The sequence below is a fragment of the Schistocerca americana genome, chromosome 2, assembly GCF_021461395.2.
Source record: "Schistocerca americana isolate TAMUIC-IGC-003095 chromosome 2, iqSchAmer2.1, whole genome shotgun sequence".
Lineage (NCBI taxonomy): Eukaryota > Metazoa > Arthropoda > Insecta > Orthoptera > Acrididae > Schistocerca > Schistocerca americana.
The window spans coordinates 397,666,622-397,674,108 of record NC_060120.1 but is presented as its reverse complement, the minus strand read 5'-3'; positions in this window follow the sequence as shown (position 1 = coordinate 397,674,108).

Sequence of the window (7,487 nt, the reverse complement as noted above, 5' to 3'; positions counted from 1 at the left end):
ACAGTGTAGTAGCTTTTATATGCGAGTATTTGAGTCCATATTTATACGAAAATGGCATTTATTGCATTCAAAAAGTTTGCACCTTTCAGAGACAGCTTGTGCATTAGAGGAGGAAAACAGAATTGCAAAACTACACAAAGAAAGAGTGTGGATCCGAAAAATATTATGTGGTACAGAAAGGGAATTTCACATACTGTATTGCACAAAGAACCTTAGGAAGAGGAATCTTCATTTTATATTTTAGAAAGATGATGCATCAGTTTTTTCATTTGTTATATCAAATTGTATCCAGAATTACTAAAAAAAAGCTGCCATTACATCCCATGAAAAATTGATTTGCTTAAGTTATGTTTAGTTTAGTCCAGTGCAATATTGTTATAACCCTCAATACGTACCCCTTCAACACTTATAGGTTTTCTTTACATCTTATATTTGACTTGTAATAGTTGTAATGGTGTTAGCTAGTGAAACCACATCAATATTGACCACTGATGCCTTGAAAAACTGTTTCATACACAACCCACAGAGCTACTTAACAATAAACAGGCATTCCACAAGCACAAAATTTAGCAAACAACTTGCAATGTCTGAAGGTTTCCGGGCATTTCCTTACAAAACGCTACAAATGCCTGACAATGCCTCAGGCATTCCTGCCTGAGATGTTAGAGTTGCCTATTGTGTGTGCGTGAGACATGCTTGCTTGTGTGTGTGTGAATGGTGTGTGTGTATCTCTCTCTTACTGATGACGGCTGTGGCCAAAAAATTTATGTAAGTATCTTTTCATTGTGCCCATCTGCAATCTGATATGTCTTCTTTCTTTATGGGAACTAGCAATCTGTTTTTTCCTACGTTGTTGATGTACCTACCTGGATTTTCCATTGTTTGTCAATATACAAATAAATTCCACCTACTAATGAATCTGATTCTATACATAGTACTATTTTCACTTCAGGCTGCAGCCATATTGTATGCATTTCATTGTAAAATAATAAATATTGTACCAGTATGTATAAAAATCCACTGTATAAATATAGTAGTGGGTAAGTTATTGAGTACACTCATGTCACACAATTCAGACTGCTGCCTCACTGCTTCAGTTAATCTTTCGTCATTTATTGTAAATTGTAACAAAGGAAATAACGAAATGAAACAATTTTATAACAAAATACAACTGATATTAACCACTAAAACCACAGCCAAATAAAATATGGAGATTTGCGCATAGCCTTATATTGGGAGGAAATGAGCTTGGGGATCATGTGATCAACAATGGACAGATAATATCAACTGTCAGAACTTCCTTGCCAAGAAACCTTGACAGTGCCCTGACATGACATGGCGTTACGGGATGGCCAATGTGGATGCCACTATTTGTAATGCATTGTAGAATGTTTTGGCAGGACGGGGCATGACATGATGTGACAGGCAGTGTGAACTGACCCTTATATATCTTCCTACCCTAGTGACTTTATCATCAAAGTAAAGAATTTTCAGTAGCTGATATGCTCTTGTCTTACTCGTAGTTCCCCTATATAAGGCACTTCCCAATACATTTGACCATAAATCAGGTAACGAAATATTGGTGTCCTGGTAAATTTCCATTAGAATTAAAAATGCCCATCAAAGCATATATTTCAGAAACCATCAGGAGATACGTATTTTTTCGGATCCTTCATTTGTATGGTTAACAATTTTCTACACTATTTCAGGAGTGAAAAATTTCTTGACTGATTCACATGTATTTGTTACTTTCCCAGCAGTAGTTAATCCCTGATGTTCATGGAGTATGTTGGTGAAATCCCTTTTACAATGCCTCGGAGCTTCTGCAGGGTGTGTACGACCCGGTAGAACCGGCAGATCCGGGAAAAATCGGGGAATTTTTTCATCCCAAAGAAAACCGGGAAAAACCCTAGAATTTCTTAGAATTCCGGGAATTTGACATTGTTTTAGTTTTCTGTTTAATTTGTGTACTTTTGACTGGTAAGAACCGAATTCTAACAAAGGATATTTCTGTGTCAGGCTACTGCAGAATAATACTTCAAAGATGAAACATAAACGAGAGAAAAATACGAAAATAACTTAAATTGCAAAGGAAATGCGCCATATACAACAACGACACACAGTGCTAATGCAGTCGTTTGCCAACAGCAAAGTGTGTCCAGTAAGCATGAAATCACAACTGTTTACATTAGATTCGTTTCAGCAGTTATGAGATGGTTCATGCGCATGCGCAGTTGAGTCTCGTTTGAGTAGTAGATTATCCCGCTTCTGGCTACAGGAATGTGGCTGTTGGCTGTGCAAGCAGTCGCAGCAAGCAGCTAGATGCTACTGGGAAAAATGGTTGAAATGGCTCTGAGCACTATAGGACTTAACAGCTATGGCCATCAGTCCCCTAGAACTTAGAACTACTTAGAACTACTTAACCTAACTAACCTAAGGACGTCACACAACACCCAGTCATCACGAGGCAGTGCTACTGGGAAGAGGGGGCGCTAAATTCATATTCTTGGGGGAAAAAAAACTTGCTTCACAAAGAGCCTAGCAACCAGTGCACGGTGGTCTATCGATTATTCATAACACATCCCTGTTGGTGTTTGAACATTTTTGAACACATTTTAAGTTGATTTCTGAATGAATCATAAGTTGATTTTTGAATGCGTGCATAATGTGTATGATGTCTCGCCCAGAAGAATCCTCATTGCATCTAGAAATAAACTTACATAGACAAAAGGGGACGGGGCAATAGTAGCTGAGTGGAGTAAAGCCGAACGGATGAATGCCAATTGCTGTCTGATTATGAGGTTGAATGGGTTTTGCGAATGATCAGCGTTGTTATAATTACTAGCAAAATCCATAGATTCAGACTACCAGAATGTAAATAAACGACTAACAGCAATAACAGGTGAGAAAGATTACCTATTATCTTCTCAGTGTATCCAAGAAAATGAAATTTTGACAGAAAATTTTTGGCCAGATCACTACACTAGTAAGGACCAGTTGTACAGTCCCTGGCTAGCAGCCACTTTAAGTTCTATTCTGGAAGTAATGCGGAAAACACGTTGTACGAATACGTAACAACACCTAACCGGAGAATAATCGCGGGATAGCTAAACCTGTGATTCAGTGAAGTAAATTGGCGAACAAATTTTGACAGTGGCAGGTATAGCTACAGAATTGGTGATGACAAGATTGTTAGAACGAGGAAGAAAAAGAGACGGGGATGTCACACAAATTATGGAAGAATTAGACGATTCCAAATTTATATAAAAATTTCGTAATACTACTTTTCGGCTCATGCTTGAGAAACTGGTGCGTATGAATGAAACGTGAAACTATTTCCTAACATAAAGCTTTTTGCTTGTAGTAGGCCTACAGGCATTTGATATTGGTACTTCATGAATTATATTCTGTCGTATTATAAAAGTGACCATTTGAGCCCATAGAGTCTCGATTATTTGGTGTATTTTATAAAATTGCTGCAATATTAGAAAGGCCTATTTTGTTTTATCTAGCAGACAGTGACAAAATAGACGTAATAAGATCGAGAAATCACACCAGTCTTGGGTATTATTTGCATTAACAGCTTTTTCAGTATTAGATAACGACATTTCGATGTTTCATGTAGCAAAGTGTTTGACGAACATTGATGAGGTAATAGATTCTCTCACAGAAAGGAAAGCACGCCATGTAAAGCTGTAGCAAGATTAGAGAGAAAAAAATGCTAGGAGCTAAGGACTGAAGAAATGTGTACTTTCTTGTTTGTCTCTTGTCTTTATTAGTTTTATGTATCCTATATTTAATTTTATGTCACAAAAAGCAAGTTATTAGCTAATAGGCAATAATAACTGCAAATTTTCTGAAAAGTTCTTGCTCTTCTGATTATAAATAATCTCATCCGCTATGAAGTGCGCGATTTTTTTTTTTTGGGGGGGGGGGGGGGAGGCTGTCAGACCGGCCGACTGGGAGCAGGAGAGGCACCACAGGACATTTCAATTTTCACTGTCCTTGAATATAGTTTGATGGCATCCATTACAAAATATACACATTTCAATTCCACAGAGAGGAATACAGTGACGTGTTATAGGAAGAGGCGTGGCACTGCACTTTGGCACACTTAAGACCAAGTAACATTTCCTCGAACGCATATGTTTTATGTTTCCGACTTTTCAGAAAGATGTGCGCTACAAAACGAACATATTTTTGAAAGTTCGATTTTTTTTTTTTTTTTTTTGGTATTGACCCAGTTAGCAAATATCGTAGATCCGGGGCTGATGCATAGAGCAGTCTTGAGTTGTAGTGGGTAGTCTCTACGTTATCCATGTTTTCATTTAGTGATTTTGCTGTTTCCCCTTCGTTTACTCTCACGTCAAATGAAAACAAAACGGATATCTGTGGCCGGGAGCTATCAAGTGAATTAAAATACATTCACGTAATTACGGAAGGCTAAAATATGTTATTAGTTTAAGATTTTATTTTATTTCCACCTTTCTGGCATTCAATCATTAATCGCTTTGCAGAACAATGAAGCTGTTTTAGTATGTTTGCCAAAGAAATTTGATTTTTATTAACCTTTTCCGCAGAGGCAGTCAATGTATTTGAAACGAAATGTTTAATTCCACAGTACTGGCTGGATTCAGCTGTTCGCTGCATTTCTGGTACACGTTTTCATGTACTAGCGCATGTGGCATTATGCCATAATAAATAACTAAACATGATATAATACAGTACTGGTGCTCCAAGAAAATTTACAACCCGAAAACCACACTGAAAAGCTTAATATCAGGTCGAGGTCTGCTTCATTGGGAGTCTGGACATACGAATGTGCACTTTAAGTATTCCCTTTAATTGTGCACATCTTAGTACGGTTCACGAAATTCCGATGCTCTTGGGGTATCCTCTGACGTCTTGTTTTTTTATGACATAATGTATGATCTTTCAATGTTTTAAACATACGTACATACGGGCTCCGTACGTTATGGTAGCTACGCAAGCGCCATGTCGCTTGTTATCTGCGCCCTCTAGCAACTGCTGAAACAAACCTATTTCTTACAGGTCGCGGAAAAATATTGCGAATGGTGGTCTGAAAAGCGTTACTTTCAAAGCAAATATCATTTTACATCAGTTGAAGTATGTGCGAGAATGTGCCATGAATTTCTTAAATCACAGAGCGTTTGACTCTCATTTAAAAGTCAACTCTTTGATGACAAGCCATTCAGAAGAATTTCGAGCCCAGAAGATCAGAGATTTATGTTGGTATTAAACATTTTACTGGCACACTTGTGTGATATATCTTAAAGTGTAACACGCGCAAAAAAGATCAACGTTATATGCGAAAGCTTAGCTTCTCTTACAGCTTATTAACCTTGGAGACCAATATTATAAGTGAAAGCTTTGCTTGTCTTGTAGCAACACCATGTATATTATTTTAAAATATTAACTTTCCCTGTTTGTGTGTTCGTGCTACTTAACAGTGATGTTGTTTTTGGCTGGTCCAATGCTCTGAATATCTGCTGTCATCGGCTGGCGAGATCACGTGACATGAGCTATGACGATTACAAAAGCGCATTGCAATCTCGATTTCAATGATTCAGAAATTAACATGCGGTGTTTGGTGGAATTCCAGTGTATACTTTCGTAATACGAAATTACGCACCGTACATGTTGCTGCACATCATAGGTATTTCCAAAAGGTGTTTTTTCCCCCCTAGTTTCGTTTTATAAAGTGCCGGAAAATTCTACGCCCGTGTCTAAAACCATAACCATTCAAAGGATTGATAAGTTTTACAATTCCAAGGGAAAATATACTGTCACTTAACACAGAAACCCAGGAGAAAGTGTATTTTTATCCGGGAAATCCCAGAAAAATCCGGGATTTTTTTTCCTTGTCTGCGTATACACCCTGTTCTACAAAATATACTCTGCCAGAACTTGTAACATACTTGTTTGGACCATAAACTGCACGGTTTCTTCATTGTCTTCCGCTTCTTCATTTGAGTTCTTTGTGCTTCTGTGTGATCCGACTCAAAATCACTGAACTCTGATAATTCGTCAGAAGGGATTACTCCGCCCTTCAAATCTCTATAACTTATTTTAGAAAAAACTCTCTTTTTCAAGAAAGGCGTTTGCTCTACTGCTAATAATAATGGTTAGTAACCAACAATGAAAGTGAAACGCAACAGTTAGACTCTTAACAAGGCACTGTAAAGCTCACATTCGAGGTTGCCAAATAAAATTTACTTAAAGAAAAATGGTTCAAATGGCTCTGAGCACTATGGGACTACACATCTGTGGTCATCAGTCCCCTAGAACTTAGAACTACTTAAGCCTAACTAACCTAAGGACATCACACACATCCATGCCCGAGGCAGGATTCGAACCTGCGACCTTAGCAGTCACGCGATTCCGGACTGAGCGCGTAGTAAAGAAAAATGTATGGGTAATTTTGGTCCATGCTTGGTGATTACGGGGAAGACAAAAAATTATGGTCGCATGAAGTACCAATCCAGGACAAAATGTTTCCACTGGGCATAAAATTTCTATTTTTTATTTGCAATTTTTAAAATTTTAATCATAGAACTATTAAATACAGTACTTTAGAAGGTGAAAGACAAATAGAAAAAGGACCATAAACACATAAGGACATTTGTTATGATTCGTTGGAAAAAGAACAATGTACAAGCAAGTTTTGCCTTTGCTTGGTGGTTGTAGGGCTAATAGGAAAAACAACCACAAATAGAAGTCAGTGATTCGTTCTTGAGGGCATGTGTTAAATGCACAATTACATGTATGAGAGAGTAAACTAATTTTGTTTTCAATGTGCAACAAGACATCCATTCTGCGTACACTATGACATGAGCAACTCTCGAGTATGTGGTTCGATTGTTGAATTTGTGTTGACTAGGTGTGACTCTAATATATATAGTTATATAGTGAATAACTGTTGTGAGGATTATTATAAGTAACTGTGGGCAATTCTTTCTGACCAAGTAGAACTACAGTCTAGACTGTGCTAGAACCATTTCAAAGTGAAATAATAATAATAAAAAAAATTGTTTGAGGGATGTGCCTTTCGAGTCCTGAGGAATCATGACGTCATATCATATCATGCCATCGTCTCTCATGCCAGCCAATGTAACTGGTAGTTTTCGAACCATGGCTATCTTTAAACCAAGCTGTTCTTTACTGGTCCTTGTGCATTTTGGGTGTATGTGTAATGGCGGATTTTGTGTTTTGTATGTGATAAAGCATTTCAATATGGAACACTTTGTATGATGCATTGTGTGCATGTAGATCTGAATACGGAAGGTACGGTGAAGTGCCCATAGGACAACTGTAGTTTTTCGGTCAACGTCTTGGCTAATTTCAGAACACACATGCAGCTAAAGCACATGGTTCCAATGGAGAAAGGAAAGTTTATATTCCAGACAATGGGTGGTAAGTAACTTTGTATAATTATTTTCATGATGTGGAAGAAAAGTAAATCTATA